Below are 23,226 nucleotides of genomic sequence, written 5' to 3' on the forward strand. Positions count from 1 at the left end.
GGAAAGCTAGGAGAGTTTGAAAGGTTATCACAGTTTCCCCTAGAATTCCTGTGCACTGAAACCCATCGGAGATGGCTGCCTACTGCAAATCAGTGTTTGACAGCTTCACTCAACTTCTGGACTTGTCAACTTGTGGGGCAATCTGACAGCTCTCAGGCAAGAAAGTAAACAAGGGATTTGGAGCGTCAGAGAAGGAATGCTTAAATCATTCTTGATATTTCTCCTATTCATAACATGTCACCAAGCCGGTGAAATTATTAAGGCAGCAAATCTCAGCTTCTTATGTATCCCAGGTGGCATCAGCAGCATGAGCTAGGGCTTTGAAGAACCCTGGCAAGGGACTTCCGCAGAGTATCATCCACGTTTGTTCCACTCACAGTATTTCCGATAATAACGAAAGCTTAAGGCATTGCTTTTCAGCTGGCCAGTTTCTCAGACAGATTATATATCAGTTTCCCTAAAAAGGATGATTCAGTAGTGGAGGAGAAGGAAATTAATTTAAGAGCCATTTTTTAAGACCAAATATGACCATGTTATAGGTTTTCTCCTTGGCAATATGCAGAATCTCTAAAGGTACTGGAACCTGCTGAGGGTTGATCACTACATGAATCTAACCACTTACATGTTTGCACATGGACTGAAAGGTATGTTTTCTGAAGTAGTCACTTTTATGGAGTCCTGCCTTTGTAGAAATTCTCTGAGACATCTTTAAAAGCTTTGTTTTCAGAGGGTGCTGAACCCAAATTCTTATGCTCTGGCCATGTTTATGTGTCTCCAGTTGAATACTCAAAATAATTAGCAGCTTATAAGAATCTAACTCAGTTCTTTTGAAAATCTTTTTGTGTGTATTTCTTTATTCCTAACAGGGAAAAATTTAATAGTATATCCAACACAGGATTCTATGGGTTTATGTAACACAGAAGTTTTCTTACAGTTCTCGTGGAGACTGGCTCCAAATTAAGTATAGGAAATCTTTCTACTAATTTTTAGACTAGTATGACTGTTCCTTGTACATCTATTTTGAGAATTCCTGCTGCTAACACACCTAGATCTGACCCCTTTTTTAACTGTGTGGCATGCGCATGACAATAAATTACCTGTTGTCATTACTGAAAATGACTAATGGTCTGTTAGCCTTTTAGGATGTTATTTAAAAGCCATTTTTCTAAAAGAAGAACTATATTCCCTCTTGAGGTAATGCTTTTTTAAACAAATAAAATAACTCCATTAACTCTTGCTGCTCTGTGCTATTGTAGGAAGTTTGAAACTGAGATTTTTCTAACTACAGTAGTTGCTGTGTAGTGCAGTTACAGCCAGCTTCTTTTTTGATTCTTTTTCTAATAATGACAACTAACTGGACACCCAACTAGTGTAAATCTGTAGCTGCATTTTTAAAGAATATGGTCTAATATACACTAGCTTAGGGAAATTACTACTCCATACTAAGCAGAGTTACTACCCCATTAATTCACATTTTAAACAGAGCCCTAAACAAACGCACTTCAGCAGCCACTTGTGCTTGCTAAAAGATTAAAGGCTCTGGACCGTGTGAAGAAAGGAAATCTTTATAGATTGCTAGCTAATGGCTGTTTTCTTTACTGTTGGACTCAGTGAATTGAATTGTAATAGACTGGACTGACTCCACATATGGAAATTACAAAGAACTGGATCATTTTTTTCTGGATGAAAATTTCAGTCATTCTAGAACTCAGCTATACACTTCAAAATGTTGAACTGTAAGAAAATATTTGAAATTCTCATGGGCCTTTTTAGTATAATATTGCTTGCTTATGTATCTATTCTCTGCCTTCTATTAACAGTATAATAGTTAATATAAATGTATTTGATTTGCTATCACATAGGGATGTGCATGTACCACCACATAAAGACAATTTATTTTGCATCATGACAACGCAAAGTACTTGGGATCTGCAGCTCACAACAGCTCACAACAGCATACTCAGCCAAGGGCTCACATTAATTTTGTTGCTACCGATGCGCAAGCAAGAATGGTTTAAAACCCATGGGTCTGTGCTCTTCTGCAGTGTTCTTAAGGCGTCCCTAATCTAAGCTTCATTCTCAGATACATGTCTCTTTGCAGATACCATCATGACAAACTCAGACACATCATAGCTGCTCAGACAAACTGGCAGAAGGGCAAAGAAAGTTTCCATGGCTAAAACTGCTATTACTGCACAAAGCTAGAAGGAGAGTGATGGGAGTTAGTCACTGGAACAGGAACAGACAGGGCTAGATTGTCATAATAAGAAGCTATCAAATCACGGCTCTGTTAAACTCTTCAATATTTTATCATGAGCAGCTGTCAAACTCTCATAACTTCATGATTAATACATTGCAGAGCAATTTCCTTCTTTACTCTGTTGCCTGTGGCATTTTTTTAAACTGGAAGTGGCACTGGTAATATTTATTTGAAGTGAGCTTTGACTCTGTGTGTGTACAAATAGAAGTGTGTGAAAAAGCAGAGAGCAGGAAATAATTCTAGGGCCTTGCTCCATTCACATGTTATGTCCTTCCTTTCATCATGCTCCTTGACTGGCAAAGCAGTAGGGTGGAGAGCAGTGTTAAAAACTACTGTTAAGGTAGATAAATATAATTCAGTGCCTGTGGTGTATTTCCCTAAAGTCACATTTCAGAATAGTGCCACAAGAAAAGGCTTTTATGCCATCTGTTCTTGTGGAAAAACAGAATGAGAAAGAATTATCGCTGATTTGTGTATAGCCAGATTTGCGGATGAAAGAGATCCTTTAGTCGTTGCTTAGTCTCTTTTGCAGTATTATTTTCACATGAAGGCAAAACTGTGTGTCATCCGCTTTTCCCAGGAATGCCTGCAGCTGCTGATGTGGTGCTAGAAAAGTCATGGTGCACGTGAACCAAATTACATGATAGAAGATGCCCATTAAGTTCCTTGAAACTCTGGCCATCAAGAACTTCTGGGCCATCCCCGAGAGGCCCCCTGTGTACTTCACTGCAGGAGCTGAGAACCAGTGAATTAGCGTGTTTAGAAAATCTCTGGCTTTTATGTCAGGACTTTTTCCTTAAACTGAAATGAACGTCTTTGAAAAGCACTGCTATACAACAGGTATTACAGGCTCTAATAACCACTGAGCTGCTCTTTACCATAGTGGACTCCTGCCAGGTCGGGATTTCCATCTTTTGAGAGCTATTTCAAATCAGCCTGCGGTCTGGGACTTTTTGGACTTGTGACTCTGCAAGTTTGTTGGTTTAAGACTGTTGGTGTTGGTTTTAAGTTTTAAAAAAAATAAAATATTTAATAATTTATAAAAACCTTTGAAGAAAAAGAAAACTTCTGCCTGAAACTATTTCTTTTGGAATTCCTAGAAAGGTTTCTAAGAAGGGCTGTTTCATGATAATATAGTTAAGCAATAAGCCATGACAGCTAGTTGTTTCAGGCTTATTATTGTATGCCTAAGGTGGCATTATATGCATGAGGCTGAAGGGCGAGTGGCTTTAATCACCTGGTAAGTGCAATAATCCCTTTGATATGCACTGTCTGGAGAACCTTAGTGAAAAGGAATTTAGGAACAGTATTAAGGGGAACAGACAAACTGGTGGATGCGCTAGGCTTGAATGTCAACGCGGTTATAACATCACTGGCAGACACTCAAAAAGCCCTATTTGTGTAAAGTATTCATCTTTAAAGACACCTTGGAAGAATGATTTTTAAAAAGGAGTAAAATGTTGCAAAGATTTCTTGCGTACTTTTGTTTTTCTTTTCTTTAAATATTTTTTTTTATATATTACAAACACAGATCATACAGACTTTAAAGTGGGTTGCTTTACCTATGCAGTAAACCTGGATAAAAATGCTAATGGCAAGCAACGATACAAGGACGCTGCTACATGCACCTTCATAGCAGAACAGTCCTACAGTAAAAATGATTATTCAGGGCTCAACAATCCTAGTTCGTTTAGGTACTTTTATCTTGCACTCTGTGCTCCAGTGAGACAGCTCTCTGAAGAAGAGTTCCTTCACATGGCACGGGAAGTTCAATAAACTTCAACCCTGGTGTGGTTTCCATTTTTGTTTCAACAAACAGAGCTGGGAATTGAACTAGAGTCCTCCAGAGCGATACAGAGATAGATGCCAGACTGCCAAGCTACTTCCTTGACCTAGTAAAATATTTTGCTTGGTGTTAAAAGAAGGGCATAAAACGTGGTTTCCATATGAAATGGTTTATGGAAAGTTATAATTTTTCAAAAGAACATAATTGTGTGAATTTTTTAAATGCTAAGCAGTTTTGTGCTAATATGCTACTAAGTGGAGAAATCTAGTGCCAACGTAAATGTTGGTAACATGTTTTTCATATTTACAGGTCTGAAAATGCTAACTTTTCCTTGGTCTCCTTTATGTGTGTTAAAACATTGAAATAATGATCAAAATGTAAATATGAGAGATGAAAATATTTGCTGTGACTCAAAATATAATTGTTCCATGCCATTTAGAAAAAGGGTATTTTGCTGAACTGGCCCTTGTTTGACCTTAGATGATGTTTGCATATTTTGTGCTGTATACAAAATGCTCTCCCTTTTACTTGAAGCCTGCTTTGACTGTGTAATTACCATGCTCCAATTTCCATTTGGACAATTGAGGTTCTCCTGTCACTGTGTCTTAGCATACGTGGGCTGAGCAAGGAAAATCGTATTGTTATATGTGGGCAAGGACTGGTTTTTTGGTTTTGTTAAAGAACAGGGATAAAAATGTAAACCTGAAAATGAAAATTGCTGAGAATCTAATCTTGTGTTTTGCTTTCTCTTTCAAGAAAACTTATGGAAGTGAGCATAGTCACTGGCTTCCCTTCAAAGGGGGGAAAAAAGCCTTGGTACTAAACAGAAAATGTGTTCTTTGAAAAATATTTGAAGAATTAGACTTTTTAAAAAACAATTCAAAGAAACCTCACTCTGAAGAAAGGGTTAAAAAAATCTGCTAAAGTTTCCCTAGGGACAGGATAGTCCAGTTTTGAAAAAAGTCATTGTTATGGTAGTAATTGGATATGCCTTAAGCTTGTTCTTAAGTCTTATTTTCTTTAGTGCAGGTTGAGAAAGTTTTTCTCCATCCTGCTCCACGCAGTTGTTCTGGAATGGAATGGCAAAGCTGAGCGAGGCTTCATAACGAAAAAAAGCTCTTCCTGTGAAGGCAAGCCCATGCCAAAATAAATAGGGTCTGCAGCAAATTGTACAGATGGTAATTTCTTTTAAATGTTTATATATATATATATATATGCGTATATATATATATATATGTATGTATGTATGTATGTATGATATATACAGATAGATCATGGGGGTGTGTGTGTGAGTGTACATGAATTTGTGTATGTACAAATATTTAAAACGTGTAAGTCCTGGAGGCTGTATAATTGATGCAAGCATTCCTGGCAACTGCTCTCTTAGCGCAGCCTGCCCACCAGCTTTCATTGTACAATCCTGAGATGAAGATTAACATGTGGGCATACAAAAGCTAATTTCTTCATCACGATAAAGTTACTGAAGGCAATGCAAGCTATTGATGCCTGAAACAGCCAGATGAAAATGGCATGGTCTAGTGATTAGAAAGTCTTAGTAGGAAATAATACTTTTCTTGTCACTGGTCGGTATTGGCAGAATGAGTGCAGCAGCTGGAACGCATATGCAGAGTGTTTACTGGAGCGACTCTTACACTTTCAGACAGAAGGAAATCCTGTGCAGGATTGGAAAGTGCAGAGAGTTGTCACCAGGGAATAGGCTGTCTGTGTGTCTCCATGAAATAAAAGCTGTGTGGACCACAGACCCTGCAGTGGGTACTTCCTGCCCCATTTGCTGCAGCAGTTCAAGATTTCTTTTTCTTTTTGCTTTTTTTTTGTTGTTGGAAGATGTCGAATCTAGTGATATTATCAACAGAAATGCTGATGAAGCTCAGGATTTACTTTGTATCAAACTTCAAAAATCCTGTAAAAGGATTTTTTTGTTGACGTAATTTTTCTGTTTGGCAAAAGGAGAATCTGGAAATTTTGCCATCTCTCAGGTCGCACAGATTGATCTTTCCAGGCTAATAAGACCTCTCATATTACTTGAGGCTTTTTTTTTTCAGAACCGTGTGGGTTTCTAGCTACTGTGAATGCATTTAGAGCAGTAGCAAATCCCAGCATAGAAAAGCTGCTAACACAGGGAGCGTTTGATTGTTTGCTGATGTTATAGTGACGCCCGATATCTACTAACGAATAAGAAAATGCATTTCATTAACCATATAAGTTTAAAAATCGTAAATTAATGATGTGTTTATGTGACAGATTTGTGGGAGGGATTTCAAATATAATCACCATCAATCTGACTACAGCCAAAATAAATTTCATGAAAAGTAAAACAAACTGTTGCGCAGACAAAGTAGGCCTTCGGGGGCTCGTGCAATAATCTATGTTTTCTTATTTAGCTGTGGATAATATTTCTGTTCATTGCTTGTCCAGATAGAATCTCAGTATATATAACATTGCTGTTAAAGCTAAGAAGAATCAACATATGCTGCTATCCAAAGGGGACAGAAGAAAGAAATGAAAGAAAGACATGCATACTTAAAATTTTTGTTTCAAATAAACAAACCATGCCCAGGTAACCATGTCAGGCCTGGTGCAATTGTGAGGATTAGCATTAAGCATAATAGCTTTAATTCCAGAATGGTGACTTTTCACAGAAATATGTGACTATGTTGGGGTGTGTGTTCTGAAAACCCCAGATGCCGCTGTCACTGCTAATAACATTGTTATTAGATTCAAACTTTTGGTGAAGTTCCTGCGTATGTTCTTTCTTTTACTGAGCGGAAATGTCAAATTTAATCAGAGGAAAGAGAGAGGTTGGCTCCCAGTTTCAGAAGCACGTAAGCAGGAGCTAAGTGGTCTGCTGCCCCGTTAGCACCATCTGCTCCGGCAGGGGCTCTGTATCGCGTGGCTGGGGGAGCTGTGCTGCTCTCTGGGCGACAGCGAATGGGGTCATAAATGCTGCGCTGGGCTGAGGCACTGACCATGGACCCTGTCCATCAATTTGTATCACTAACAGGAAGGATTTAGATTTCTGCTTGTGCGCTCCAGTAAAAATGTATTGGTAATTTTTGATTGTTTTATTGACAGTATTCTGCAAATATATTTTAACAAGATTTTTTGCCTGAGAAAGGACTTTTGGGTTGAGCTGAAGGCATGTCACAGTCTTTCATTCACAAGTTCAAATGCATTACATACAGCTGCCAAAAATTCTGCTTTTGCACTGTTGTCCAGCTTCCCAGTTCTCATTTTTTTCAATTTCCAGTTAGTGCAATGGGGAGTATGTGGCTGTCATTCAAATAGATGAAAATGTCTAGCATTGAAAATATATCCAGGGGTGTCTATTTTTTAAAGGAAATATACCCCTTCCTACTACTGCATGGTTTCTTGATCAGATAAAGTCCATCTTGTGCTAACGTTTAAATTAAATGAACTGCATTCTGACCCAACAATAACAAAATCAAGTCCATTCATTGCCAAGTATCATAAGCTCTTAAAATACATTCAGACAGTGTGATGATATTAATTGGGAGGAGGATATCTGGTTTCGGTCGACAAAGCAAACCGCACAGTGGAAAATGAAAAGTACTGTGCTAACTGACTTCAGAAGAAAATGGAAGACAGAAGCCCTATCAAGAATTATACATATAGTCTAATATAGTCTATTTATATGGGCACTTGCACTAGAAGATCTCAAAGATTCTTCGGAGAGAGAGGTATTTTTATCTTAGCTGTACATCTAGGTGGTTCAGGTAAAGAAAGACTGAGGAATTTGGACTCAGATTTCCAGAAAAACCTTTTTCCAAGGTGTTTCTCAGCAAAGGGTCTTTAAGAAACTAGTTTGTCTTGGAGCTAAAGGATATAACATTAGCTTAAGAAATCACTAAACTCCATTGAAATTTTTTAAGACACTGAGCAAAGTTTCACTGTGTGCTTGCCATGTTCTTAAATTCCGCTAGCAGAGATGCTAAGCATCTCTACTAGCTACCTTTAGAAAGGAGATACAGGGATGAACTGTTAGTCCTATCTAGTGTAGCTGCCAGTGACAGAGTTGGGAATAAAACTTGGTTTTGATTTTCTTTTTTCAGGTTTGTAGTTGTCATAGATACACATGCATCCACAAAGCACAATGCACTGACATATTGATAATTAAATTTTTAAAAAGCTAGTGGAAAAGAGTGTTCAAACATTGTAATATGATTGACAGGAAGACTATTTCCTGGCTTATACATTAATGTCATTAAATATGTAGATCATGCCTCCTCTGAGCAGGATGATTACTGAATACTACAGTCTGTTAACTGAAAGAGTGAACTATGCAAATGAACCTATTCCAGCTCTTGTGATTTCCTCGTGATTTCTGACAAAGCAGTTGCATCACCAATTTCCCTTGTCATACCTGTCATCTTAGAAGCAAACTTTCTGATTATACAGCTGTCGAAGAAGTTTCTCACTCATGCCATTGGTTATGTTTTACGTCTGCCTGACAATGGTCAATGGATGTTTTGCACAGTCATCTTCAAGTAAAGGTAATCTGATTTTGGCTCTATGTCAAATTTGAAAGGTCATATGGTGATATATATTATAGACATTCAGAATTGTCTGCTTGTTGTAGTCTTTGTTTTAGCCTTTTTGCTAATATTTACTTTATAATCTCATTTACAAAGCTTGAGTATTGCTACATTCATTGTAACTGTATGTTCATGACAAGACTTTGACCAAACTCATGGAAATAATAGAAGCAGAATCACAGAAAGCTTAAATAATAAGGAATGTTTCACCTTTGACAGTGTGAAGAGTACTGGTAAAAAGAGAAAGGTAATTTGTATGAGTTAAAGCCATTCAACACAGAAAGCTCACTAATTAATAAAGTAGGTGAGTTAAGGAATTCTTTGTGCAGAAGCCAGAATCTTTCCCAAGGACTTTAAGCTCAATTAGGCAATGTCTTCCATGTACTATCAAAATATGGTCCTCAACTCCTTTGAGGAGCAACTAAAATAAAGACATTCCTTGGAGTCTCTATCATCCAATCAAGACTATAAAACCTGGATGCCCAAATATTTACCACAGAAACAGACTCTGGAACCAATTTCAGTCTTGGTATCGCTGTGCTCCTGTGACCCCATAAAGGAAGTAGTTAGTATTCTCTGTAAGAGATTTGTGCTGCTATTATGTAAACAGGAACTGAAACACAGGTCATCTAAATATGATTCATTAAAAAAGTGGGTGAATTTGTTTCACTCTTATTGGTTAAGTAGTCACTTGTTATGTACCATCAACAGTGCACAGAAACAACTGACAAAGCAACAGCGGTTGCTTCTGACCTCTGCCAAGTCATACTGCATAATGTTATTCTGATAATGCAGGATTCACTATTTATGTACATATTCTTTTTGTAATGGGGTAGAATAGAGCAGATATGGATGGGATGATGGGACGTGGTCCCATGTTACATCCTCTGCCCTTTGAACCAGAGCTATCTGCCCAGAGGCAAAGTAAGATAGGTGGGCTGCTGTTCAGGACAAGAGAGTTTGTGCTCAATGCTCAGTGCCTTACCCACTGCTGAGGAAGATGTTCCACTAATATATCCTTTATATTATTGATTTGCTTTCCCTCCAAAGGCACGTCCTCAAACTCCTGTCCAGATGTCCAAAGGCTCCTCTGCCAGTGCTAACATGAATTATGTGGACTTGATCTGATTGACTGGAGCAGCCTTTGCATACCTTAGCAAGTCATTTGTGGCACTGCTGTGCTTTGTCCTCAAGACTGTCAGTCTTTGGCTAATGTGAAGCCATGTCCTTGTCTTTTGCTGTCCTTTGTGGACTGATTCAGAGTTTCCTAAGGGTTATGCGCTTGTATTCCAGTATGTCTGCCTAGGGAGGTGCAAACAGAAATGCCAATGCCTGTGTTAAATTCCTTGTTTTTTTGTGCCTCCTTTGTCAGTGAAAGGGTGTTTTCAAGAAAAAAAAAAAAAACAGAACTTTCCACTCTCAAAATTTTTTTCTCTGCCTGCTGGTGGTCCCTGTGGCTCAGTTAACTTGGGCATCAATTTCAACTCTTGGGACGTTGGATTTAGATAATCTCAGTGTTCTGCTAAGATATCCAGGTTGTGCTGTAATACTCATGCTAGCCTCACCAGCAGGCCTATTCACAGATCTTTCAATATGTTTGCAGCCCACCTCATTGCCCAGGGAGTTTACTGAGACAGTATTTTAGACATGCATGAGCTAGATGATTGATTTTTATTCCTTTGTCTTCTCCCTGCCTTGTTGTCCAGTCTGGTTAATCCTTAGTTAATGAATAGGTTTTGCTGTTTTGAATATTTTTTTTTCTAATTTGCAAAATGGTGGGTTTTACTGAATTTTTCTCATAAGTTGGCCAAAGCCTTGACACTGACCTCTGGTCTGTTAACTACACGCCTCTTCCTTGTTAACTGGTTTTTTTCTCAGCCATATGGCAAACTGGAGAACGAGAGGTGAAAGCAAGTTATTTGGATCCTCTAAGGGCTTCTAAGATGGGAATGGGACTTCACTATTTATAGATTATTATAGCTGACTGTATCCCTGATTAATAAAATTCAAGACAAGATAACCTGAGGTCTTTTCAAAAATATTAGCAAGAAGGTGGACAACCAAGAAATAAGTGTGTCTAAACCTGAACGTGAAAACTTGAGACTCAGTGAAGTAGGTGAATTTCAATCTCCAACAAAACAAAACAGAACAAAACAAAACAAATCATTTCTGATGAGAGCAAAGACACTGGTGACTCATTGAGAACACAGATTTGCATTTTTGAAAATTAAGCACATGGTATTTTGACACAAACACAGCCAATTTGTATCATGAATAACATTGTATTTTAAAAATCTGTAGGGTGTATAAATTCATTGCTTAAGTATATAGTGACAATAACATTTGGTGTTGTCACCTTCCAAGCACTGTATAAACATTAGCTAATGTCCTTCCTTCCTGTGCCTTTTTTGCAGGTATCCTATGAGTTAAAGGCAAACATATCCTGTCTCATTGGAGTTTTTATGTTGATACATACTTTTACTGAGGAGAAACCACCTATGGAAGATCCATTGCAGTGGAAGACTCCACCTGGATCAAATCTAGTATCTTTTCTGGTTGATAGTCATATTCTTCCTATGGCAGCCACAAGGTCAGTAAAAGAAAATAGAAATAGGAATATGCAGCACTAACTGGTGAGGGAGGCGCTTGGTTAATATCTGATCTTTTTGCAGTGAGATACAGCCTAAGAACTGGTGAGTTTGCTAGATGTCTACTTTCAAGTAATCGTGTATTTTTAATAGGGCCTACTATAAGACGAAAATGGTATAAGGCTGTTGAAGCAGTAAATCAGGATCAAAATGGAAAATAATTCTATGTAGTGAGTGATACATTAATCAATATCAAGTTGTAATTTTAGAAAGTGTATGTCTTGTTTTGCTACCAGACTCAACAAGCTGTGCCTTTTCTTTTTGCCTGATATTTAATGTCTGCCAAAGAGTTAAATAGCAAAAATCGTTTAATTTTATATCAGCTCAATTGCTTCATTTTTAGTGGAAATATTAGTAATCTTTTCATTAATTTGATAAGAAAAAAACTGCAGGACATTGTTCATGGGCATAATTTTTGATGTATGGTTCCAGATGTAAGGAAGCTGTATTGTATGTTCTGAGGTTTTCCTACTGAGCATTTCTGAAATTTCAGAAATGAACACTGAATAGGTCTAAAAGATACAGTATGGGGTGCATGAGAGATGTTTTTGACACAATAGGGTCAGAGAAATTAAAGACACGTTCTTTGTTGGCAATTTTGGCAGAAATACTAAAACACAATGTGGGAACTGCAAACCTTATGACATTCAGTAAAATGTGAAATGCTTCATGTCTGTAATATATGACTTGATGTCATGTATATGAGTTGGTAGCTTTTGCATGTTATGTAATGAATCTCACTTTTTGTATGAAGTTTGAAAAAATTTTCCAGGTATAAATAATTCATGCTTGAAGTGCTGTGTGAATTTAAACCCCCCTATTGTCCTAGTGTAAAAAAAGTTCTTTTCATGATTTTGCAAGTAATTCATTCTATATTCTTAGTTTAATGCCTCTTCATGCAGATGTAAATCATTTTGAGAAACAAACCTTTGGTATCAAAATCAGGGATGTAAGAAAGAGAAGTAAGAAGTAGGGAATTAATTACCCAACTGCATCACTGGAACTTGAAGTTCAGTTATAGTTCCCTATTACTTTGCTGGCCCTTTATTTGCTGCTCTTGTGTGGGCTGCAATAAGTACAATATGACTAAAAGTTCTTGCTTTTGTTAGAGGCAACACCGACAGATATTTCAGCACCAAAATATCTGTAAACCTGTTGTTTGTAATTTTTTTCATATTATATTCATTTGTACTCACTCTTAAGTGAGTGGCACACTCTGGTATGCTGAGATTGCTCTGGAAGAGATGCCCATTTGACTGGGAGAGGGGGACAGTCTGTGTGGAGCTAGAGAAGGAACCTAAACTGATTGGAAGGGAAGACAAAGGTACTGAAGAAGAGTTGCACTGGATCTGGCCAAAGCCTAATAATATTCTGGGTCTGGAAGCGGATAGTGCAAGAAAAAGGGCAAGAACAAGGCAAATCCACAGAGGTGATTCACCTCTGATATCTACTGTAGCATTGTTGCAGGAACAATACAGCAAAGCTCAATGTGAGACCTTGTTGGAAGGGAGATGATTAGAGCCATAAAGATGATTAAGGGACTGGGGCATCTGACACGTGAAGAGAGGCTGAGAGAGGTGGGACTGTTTAGCCTCAAGAAGAGAAGGCTGGGGGGGTGGGTCTTATCAATATGTATAAACATCTGATGGAGGGGAGAAAAGGAAACTTAGCCAGACTCTCCTTAATGGTATCTGGAGAAAGAATAAGAGGCAACAGGCACAGGCTGAAGTACAGGAAATTACACTTACACATAAGTAAAAATGCTTTTACTGTGAGGGTGATCAAATGCTGGAAGAGGTTGCTCGGTGAGGTTGAGTCTCCGTCCTTGGAGATATTCAAAACCCAACTGGACATGGACCTGGGCAACCTGTTCTAACTGACCCTGCTTGAGCAGATGGTCAGACTAGATGATCTCCAAAGATGCCTTCCAACCTCAAGTATTCTGTGATTCTGTGAGTCTATGTTAAAACAAAACTGATTTCACTCAATCACAACCCTAATATCATACCCACACACTCACAGACACTAAGCTGTGAGTGTCCAAGTACTCTCTGGCCTGTATGCAGACACCAATACCTGTATATCCAAGTGTCTGGTCAGGGTTCTTTGCAAAAACAAAGAGGAAGAAATTCTGGCTACTGAGTCTTTATCATATCTTCTATTATCCTTAGGCTGACAACTATGTGCTGGTGTTGGATATGCCTTTAGTATTCTCCAGGAGCTGACTGTGATTGTGATCTTCTGCCTCTCCATCTTATCCTATCTTTGTGAGGATTTATCCACAGTTCTCCTTATTTTGGTTTCTTAAGGCTCCCTGCAATTATCTCTCAATGGCTTCAGCCTTTGTCTAGTCTGAGTGGAAGTTGTCCCTTGTTCCAGCTGTTCTTTGTTTTCTCATTCTGGCTCTGCTGGGAAGCTGCATGCAGATGTGCTGGAGTCTTCAGGGCCTGCTAACCTGGGTGCCATTAATGGCTGCCATTCTTAGGTACCTTTTTCTGATGTTCTTTCTGGTGCTTTCACACTCAGATGTCCCTCCTCAGTCTTAGATTTTCTATTACAAATCTCTACACCCCAGCATAGTCTTTAGTATACTTCTAGGGACATCCTCAGCTAATATCTGTATTTATGGGTTTAACAACCCTTGGTATATCCTTTATTTTATCTAATTAATTTGTTGAAATATTTTTTGAACATACTTATAGGTTTTTTTTCCTTCTGCAACATTAATTGCATTAATTGTATGGCAATTAATTTACTATAAATCCTGTGAGAAAAAAATGCTTCCTTTTATTTGTTTTACAGCTGCTGCCTGAGAGTTTGGTTTGGCATCCCTTTGTTCTTGTGTGATGAGAAATAACAAATAATTCGTCCACATTAACCTTTCTATTCCAGTCATAATCTGAAGACTCTAGCATATCTTCCATCAGTCATTTCTCTTCCAGACTAAAGAATCACAGTCCATTGCTTCTTTTCTCTTCCAGAAGCCATTTCATGCCGCTGATCATCCTTCTTGCTTTTCTCTGTTCTTTCTCTGCTCTGCTGTGTGATTTTTGGGATGCAGGAACTAAAGATGTACACAGCATTCAAGATACAGGTAGGCAAAGGGGTTAAATGATGGCATAATGTATCACTACTTCATTGTCTGTTTCTTTCCTACTAATTCCTAAAATTCTATTTTTTTTTTTTGCTTTTACTGGGCACCACCATCTGATGCACTAGCCCACAAAAACTTCAGAATCTCCTGTGTTGTTGTTAGAATTAACAGCCCAAAAATGTAAATGTTTTTCCCTCTATACGGATTGCTTTGCACTTATTAATATTGAATTTTATCTATCATCACCCAGTCACTCTAACCTGATGTTCTTTTGCAGTTCTTTGCAATCTTGTTTTTAATGTCTGCATAGTTCAGAATAATAATAAATCAGAATAAATAAATCAGAATCATCAATGAACTTTATAACTTCATTATTTGTTTCCCTTTTCACATCAGTTACAGCTATGTTAGATAATACCGGTTCTAGTTCATTTATTCCTTCAAAGAATCAAAATAAATCTGTGCTGCATTGCTTCCCCTATCAAAGGGACTTTGGTTGTCCTCCCAGATAAGGTAAATATATCCATCTGTTTGGCCACTTCATTACCGGTGTCTACCAATTTGATAAACAAGCCATATTTCCTGATCTATAGTTACCTGTGTCACTCACCCCCCACTTCAAAAAAAGTCATGTCATGTCTGCCTCCTTCCCTTGCTGTGGTACCAGCATAGATTCAAACAATAAGTTCTGTACCACAGATAAGAGTTTGAGAATTTTGTATATGAGTTTATTTTGCCTTCTGCCAATTTGCTACTGTTTGCTTTAATGATTTATTCTAAAACCTTTTCTTCTGACATTTAAGTTTGAGATAGTTCTTCCAACTCATTCCCCTGAAAAGATCTTCTATAAATTTCTCCAAAAGAAATAGGAGGCAAATAGCTCTTTTGCTATAACTACAAGTGCTCTTACTATTCCGTGATCGTCTATCACCCCAGAGGCTCTCTGGCAGGCTTTCCCTCTGTGATCTTTTTGAGAATGATTTTTAATGTTAGTTTTTACTCCTTTAGAAAGTTGTTCCTCTAAGTCACTTTTGCCCTTTCTTACTGTGGTTTTACTTTTGACTTGCTTTAATTTAAGCTGTTTTCTATTTTTCTCCATTGTGTATGACCTCCACATTTTGAAGCATGTGCTCTTGCTTCTAATATTCTTCTTTACTCTGGTGCATAGCTATACCAATGTTTGTTTTAGTTATTTCAAAATCGCCAGCCAGTGATACATTTTGATTCTGAATCTCTAAAACATAGTCTGTGAATAAATTGTGTACCGCTTCCCCAGTAATACTTACTGCAGAAGTTAGAAAAAAAAATAAAAAGAATGAAGAGAAGTTACTCAAACTTCCCCAGTAAGTATTACCAGAGTAGATTTTTGGTTTTGGCTTTCAAACTCCTATAAGAAGGTAGATTTTGAGTGCATTGTGGTAACTATCTTCAAAAGTAGTATTTTGAATCAGAAGCTCTGCTGGGTTCAGAAATAAATCGAGTGTCTTCTCTTGCATGTTCTCCGACCAGTTACTTCAAGAACGCTGGTTTACAGGGTCTAAGAATGTAGTTACTACATGAAATAGCATTTTTCCGTCTCCATGAAGTCATCAAAGTGTCTTGCTATTGTATGTTTTCTGCCCCTCCACTAACTCTGATCTCACTCAGCATGCTACCACCGAAGGTCGACAGGGCAGTCTTACCGTCTTTTATCAAGTTTCTGAGACGCTGAAAACCTCGCTGTCAACATCCTCATTTAAAACTACACGTTCTAGATCAGTTTTTGTGTACTTCTAGTGTTTGTATGGAAGTATTTGCTTGTGGTCTTGTTGTCTACTTGGATATACACTGCTTAAATGGGACATCATTATTGAGACTGCTATTGAGACATCATTGTTTCCTATTAGAATTTTACTGATTTCTGACCAAAGCTGTTATGCTTTTTAAAGCATAGAGAGTTTTTATGACTTTCTCAGAAGAAGATAACTCATTCCAAACTGTGCACTCTTTCCATAGTCTTTCGTTTAAAAACTCCCCTGAAACCTTTTTAAGTGCCTATGATATAATTTTGTTTGGTTTATAGAGACTTACCTCTATATTACCTCTGTCTTGCCTCTGTAGACTAGGCCTATTCCACAAATTTCCTCAGCTGCTAGGCAGTCCAGCCCCCATTTCCCAATCAGCCAAAGAGAGAGAGAGAGACCAGCTAACCAAAGAAACTGCTGATTAACAGGACAGTTATTTGATTAATTATGGTACTGGTTGCCTAGGTTTTTAACTGAAATTAGTCCAGTTGTTTCCAGCACAACTGGATTCTTCAGAGATATCTCTGTTATCTCCACAGGCCAATACACTGCTTTATGTAATCATACCCTAACTTTCTTAGCGAGTACACAAGTAAAGGCAGATATTCAAAAGGGTTTCCCAGCCTCCAGTGGTTCCGTGGCTGTTCTCTGAGCTGGAGGTAATTTAAGCTAAACAGTAGGAGATACTGAGAAGGTGATGGAGTCGGGAAACCCATTTCTCAGTGAGGCATAGATATCTATCTCAAAGCTGACAGGTAGTGCTTGTGTCAGACCAGAATTCACAGTTCAGAATGCTCATCTGAGGTGTGTTACCCAAGACTGTCTGTGGACATCTTGAAAATAGCAAGAGCACTTGACATGAGATCAAGGTTGTAGAATTGGAATGGTCGTTTTTCATCATATATATACCTGCAGGCTATCCCAGATGCTTGCATAATAAATCACAGTGACATGCTACAGCAATAACTTTGGAAAAATCCTGGCTTTTTTTAATATTGAGTAGCATCCTAATTGATACGTAATTTGACTGATGTCATAGGCAAACCTGGAAACAGGATTTTTCAGAGAAAGGAACCTGGGCCCACAGATGAAGACAGAACTGTGGCCATCTTTTTTTTCTTTGTGTTCAGTATCTATTCATATATTCAGTCAGAGTAAGTGTGAAGATTTGGCCCGTTCTTTCAAATTATGAAGTATCTAACTCAATTTTGCATTAATAGAAAAGATATAGATTGATATATGAAACCTGTTTGCAAAATTTCAAACCATTTGAAACTGTGGATGATGAAAAAGGCACATTCAGGCTCAAAATTAAACTATATCTTTGTTATAGGGATTCTTCTTGGAGGTACATAGAATTCCTTAAATTCAGCATTTCACTGACTCTTCCAATGAGTAATGAAGGCTGAACAAGATGAAGAGGTTAGGGAATACATTTCATTAGGGCCTGTGAGTTCAGTAAATGGTCAAAACCATCTGCAAAATATTTTTGGAGGGAGTGAGCAACATGTCACTAAACGTTGCACTGAAGGAGAAAATGAGAACTCATTTCCAGGCTCAACCTGGCTTGCTGCTTCCTTGTAATAAGAGACCATTTCAACACAGGCAGCTTATAAATAAAGTCTTCTCTTTGAATGTGGAAAATATTGCACACGTTGGGTAATGCATATGCTAAATAAAAAAGTCTCCCTTGTTGGATTGGCAGCTTGAGGCTACTCCATTAGCTCGACAGGAGAGCTCTGGGCCCCTTGGCCGCATCCCACCAACCTTCGCTTGGCTTGGGAAGTTAATTTTGAATTTGGCATTGGCACAAATTTATTTCAGTCAATGTTTGTTAGCTTCTAGCTGGTGGATGGAAAATATTGCATTTGATGCCCAAATCGTGACCTCCTATGTGGAACTCCAGCAATGAGTTAAAACTAAGAGCAGGAGAAAATGAAAAGTGTAGGTATGTATGTATTCCAGCAATTTAAACTAAGATGGCTTTAGCTAGCTAAAACACTCCTCTGTGGAGCCCACAAGATAAAATCCGGATCCTACAAGAACCTGTGTGTGACCAGGACCTACAATTCCTTATCAGCAAAGGCACTTTGAATTGAATTTACAAAGCAAAAGGGGTTAATGGAAAAAGATTTTGCTGGGCCTAAGTTGCTGGACATTAATCTCTACTTCCCCTTCAGTCAGAGCTTGCTGTCAGGTACTTTCAAGGACTTTTCCTTGAGCATGTGCGATTTTCTTTTTTCTTTTATTAAAAAGAAATCGACTGTGTTTCTGCACTGCTAGTTCTATCTACCCTTCAGCAATTTTGCCCTCTTGCCTAGTTCTTTATTTTGTAGATGACTAATATTGTCTCTCCTCATCTTTCTCACCCTCCTCCCGCTTCCAGCTTTCATAAACACTGTCATTGCTTTGGTTTCTGTGGCCCACATAGGCTTTGACCAGACTAACAGTGTTACAGAACCACGATGCCATTGCTGTGGAAGGAAAGAAACTTTAATAATAAGCTCATTTTACAAGAGAAGTAAATCTTTTAGAGAAAGAACAAATAAACTTGCTTTGTTTTGAAATATCTTCTGTTTATTTTCATTTAAACCCTGTGTTTTTCCCATATTGTTAATGTTTTCAGGTGCCTTTCTTATTTTTTATGGTTGTTACGACCTTAGCATTCATCAGGGCCGAAGAGCTAAAATCAATTTGGTTTAAAAATAATAGCATGAGTCACGTCAGTAAACGTTTTGAACCATTTACTTAACCTTGGAGCCTCGTATACATTTGCAATGCATACATGCACAAGAGGAGTCTTGCTTAATGGTTGCCCTAATGAAGGCTCTCATTTGTGTTCCTCTCCATTTGTGACTTACTCCTGCTTTAGTCATGCACTTTTAACTCTCCTGTCTTCTATCTTTTTCTCCTCCACAATGACGTGGTGAAAGAAGAGGAGGTCCAAAGGCAAAGCTCAGTTTAAAGAGGGAGGAACATCCAAGTTACCATTTGTCCCTTTGGAGCTGTAGTCCAACTGGAGAAAAATACGGGTAACCATCTGGCTAACCAGTCCCACAGATAGACGTATTCACATTTCACCGAAAGCAATGCAAGTCATATGGACTTTACTGGTTTCCCGCGGGAACCCAAAAGGGTTTGTTACAAAGTCAGAGGTATGGATGCCAAACTTGCATTGTTCCAGCATGTGAACTTTATATATTGGAAGATCCAGATAAATGCATGCTTAGAAAACATATTTAGCTAAAATCACTAGTAAATTGTTTGAAGGTAAAATCAGCTACAGTTCTTTGTCTTCCAACAAAAATAAGATAGCTTGAATGCCTTTGAGCGTTAATATACAAGACTGAAGGTTGTAAAGGTTGATAACTTCTACATTATGGTTGCTACAAATGACTGTTGCTTAGTTATACTGTCAAATGATTAAGAGCATAAAAATATTTTTTCAATACTGCAGAGGCACAGAAGAGGTAGTTATAGTCCTTCTCAAAAGAATATATCTGAATTACGTGAATCTTGTTCATTCAGCCATATTTTTCTAGGAAGTGAGTGCCCAATCTTTTCAAGTTCAGTTTTTATAACTACATATACAAAGACTTGCAAACAGACTACAAGTCAACTTTAATAATATTTTATGGTAACCTTTTTTCTCCTGGTCAGTAAATTATAGGAAAGGCTCTTCTGCTAATCTTGCCAATACATTTCCCCAGTAAGGCAGTGACTTGCTCCCAGTAATGGCATTATTTTTGTTGCCCAAATCACTGTAGTTTCTTGGACTGTATTTCCAAGTGCCTGAATGGTGTCTGATGAAAAATCTCTTGAAACGTAGAGGAACTGAACTGATGAATGAGTTTCAACAATATGACTAATCCTTGGTGGCAGAAAGTCCATCTGAAGTGCCTGAAGTTAAAGACATATGCACAAAAATGAAATTGTAAACACCATTATGTCAGTTTTTTTCTAGTGACACCGCTACAATAAAAGCAGGTGTGGTTTGCGTCTTTGTCTTGAACAATAATGATATTTATTGTTGTTGTTTTCTAATAAAGGCATACCTATAAACTTGTACTTGCTGATGCTTCTGCCAGTCCTGGGTTTTGAATGGTTTGAAGAATATCTGAGATGCAATTTACAAGTATGCTCATATGAAAAATGAGAAGCCTTATGAATTTTACATGTGGATCTAGTAAATAACCTTGAACTTTTGTATAGCTCTTAGCTCAACTGGAATGAAGCAATATACATCATCTGAAGCAAATGATTTCCTTGTGATGTGTCTGTCATAGAGATAGCATAGCTGAGCTTCTGAATACAAATAATAAATATTAATACTGAGACTTCAGTAGCATTGTGCTGATTTGTTTAGGCTATCGTTTCAGGAACTGAAGTTTGAAGGAGATGCCAATGCAATCTGATGCCAAGTGAAAGAGCTGAGTTTTGCACACTGCTTCTCAAGTAACTGTTGGGATCCAGTGAAGCAATGACAGCTCTAGCGAACCTTTTTTAAAAGCAGTCTTGAGCTAGTAAAGCTACTTTTCAGTGTGCAGTGCATGTAAAAGCTTTGGAGAGGTTCAGCAGTATTCTTTGGCGCTGTGACATTTTTATAAATGATGTCTTTTGCATTTTATATTTATGTGGAAGCTGTTTGTATGTTAGTGTTTGCGGTGGGCCGGCTTCGAAAGGTTTGGGATTCCAGTTTCAGCTAAGCATTTAAAAGTTCAGATGCTTGCCCAAGGCTTATCCAACCTCTCAAGTATGAAAACCCAGAATGGAAACAGCCTGATGGGAATAACATATTTCCCTCAAATGGATTCTTGTAACCCCTTTTGTTTCTTTTTTTCTCACTTCCATCTCTTCTTTTCTGTGCTGTTCCTGAAGTAGGATCATCCCTTAAAGCAGACCTTAATGCCCCTTTCAATGAGATTTTCTAAGAGCTGATTACTCCTCCGAATCCCACAGATGCTAAGCCAGGTCTACTGTATTCAAGTTTCTGTATTTCTCCCCAGGCCCATTATATGTCTGCTGGATGTGATTTTTATACTGTTTTATTATTTTTTACATAAATGTGTGATTGAAAAAATACATCCTACTCTTTGAGTGGAAAGCCAATAAGGCTGGTGGTTCCTACATCCAGCAGAACTTTTTAGTATTTCTGTACAAGGCTGCAAAGGAAATTGTGTCTCCTTTCCAAGTAAGTTTACCCTTAGCATAGACAACTTTTATGGTTCTTCTGGGAACAAATTGAGAAAGCGCTCTCCACTCTCCTGTATTATTTTGGTGTGGAAGTGAGAAAGAGAGAAAGAAAAAAATTGAATTGAAAAAAAATCCTTCTTTTCTCAGGCTTTCTCATTAGGATTTTCTAGTATTTTCTTCTTATAGTAAAGGTGGAAGTAATGCCAAGAGAATTTCCCAGGTGATATTTTGATACTCTCACTTGGAGCCGTTTGTAATAGAAGAAAAATTAATACAACTCATTAAAGGCCTAGACAGGCTATACAACTCATTAAAGGCCTAGATAGGCTCAATTCAGTATTTATACAAGTTTTGGATGAATCTGAAATCTAGATCTGAATACCCTCAGTCTTTGAAGAATTTGAAATCTGTCTTTGAAAATTAAAATTTTGGCAGTCATTTTTCCTAATAAAGGGATGATGTTAATAGAGGGATAACGTTTGAAATTTAGAGTTTTAATACTGATTATTTTCTAATTCCTTTGGCGTTACCTTTACAATTGTGGTTAGGCAGGCCTGAGCTTTGCCAGCTGAGCACTGAGTCACAAGCACTGGCGCACTCAGAGCAAAGAGCAGAGTTTTCTTCCTATCTCCCCAACCTCCCTTCCTAGCTTGAGCTCTTCAGGCAGGAATCAGTGGGGCCTGGGAATATTCTCCTTTGTTCTTTAATGTCCTCATTTATAGAACATTGGCCTTTTTGTCACCCCAGAACATGAGGTTTGGCAAACTGAGAATGCTGAAGGCTGAGCCACTTTGCCTGCCTTGCTGTGTCAGCAAAGAAAGTAGACAGCCACTTTGTCTATAAAGCAGTGGGCACCGTGAGAAAACAACACCCAAGCAGGAACAACCATCATGTCTGTTTTCTTTACTGAAACACTTTATTCTATGAGAACATATAAAAAATATAGCACCACAAGTTTCATGAATACGATCACACTGAAAGTGTAAACAATTAGGAAAATTGTTCCTCCACTTATATTTGTTTTTCTCCTTCTGTCTGAGTGGTAGTCTTAAGACTATATGAGTTACCGTGACAGGAAGGCTTGCCAAGCTCTCTTTTTGAATAGCACTGAAATGCCTCTGGAATCCGTTCTGTGTTAGAAAAGCACAGACAGTACCTTTCCTCGAACTCTCATGAACGAGTTCGGTAAATAAAATGTGTGACCGCAGAAGCAAAAAAGAAGAAAAGGAAAAAAGGGCTGTAGCCATCAGGCAGACTAATTTAAGAAATGGACACACACCAACTAGTCCATGGTCATCCACAAATGATGTTGCATTTAAAAAAGGCTACTTCACTGAAATATTTGTGACAGAAGTGTGGGCACCCATAATAAGTGTCATATGCTGCCAACTGAACGCATATTCTAAAAAAAAATTCCAAATAATAGGGAATTTTGGGCCATTTATCACATAATCCTGCAGGAATTGATGTTTCCTCTTTTAGACTCAGTGGGTCAGAAATTCACTGCTGTAAATTGCATGCCTCCATTGACTTCTAATTTATAACTATTGAAAACAGGATATAAACATCTTTATGATTTGAAACCTTACTTCTTTATCTAATGTTTTTCATTTTTCTATACAGGACAAATAACAAAACTGTATCTGAAACAGAGGTATGGAAATTACCTAAGCTAAAGGGCAAGTAATTGACCTCAGGTAATTTTCTCCCTCTTGCACATGTATGTTCTGGAAAGACTGTTCTGAAAGCATGTTTCTGAGGCAGAGGTGAGAAATTGTCTTGGAGATTATAGGACTGTGTTTCCAGATGCAATAGGCCTATCTTTAGCCTCAGGTGGGGGAGTTTTCCATTTCCACTTGCCTTATATTAAATTACATTGCTTTCCTG

General features: G+C 38.0%; 1 long non-coding RNA gene across 1 annotated transcript in view; it reads left to right on the forward strand.

The window, feature by feature from the left end:
* LOC138066834 (uncharacterized) overlaps nucleotides 1-23,224 on the forward strand; it is a 59,507-nt gene extending 36,283 nt beyond the window's left edge. The window contains exons 9-13 of the long non-coding RNA XR_011140379.1: nucleotides 5,076-5,224; nucleotides 8,484-8,578; nucleotides 11,035-11,210; nucleotides 14,250-14,362; nucleotides 19,083-23,224. This is a non-coding gene — a long non-coding RNA (uncharacterized lncRNA). The remainder of the gene's footprint in view (nucleotides 1-5,075; nucleotides 5,225-8,483; nucleotides 8,579-11,034; nucleotides 11,211-14,249; nucleotides 14,363-19,082) is intronic.
* Nucleotides 23,225-23,226: the final 2 nt, after the last annotated feature.

Source organism: Struthio camelus, chromosome 3 (assembly GCF_040807025.1).
Source record: "Struthio camelus isolate bStrCam1 chromosome 3, bStrCam1.hap1, whole genome shotgun sequence".
Taxonomy (NCBI): Eukaryota; Metazoa; Chordata; class Aves; order Struthioniformes; family Struthionidae; genus Struthio; species Struthio camelus.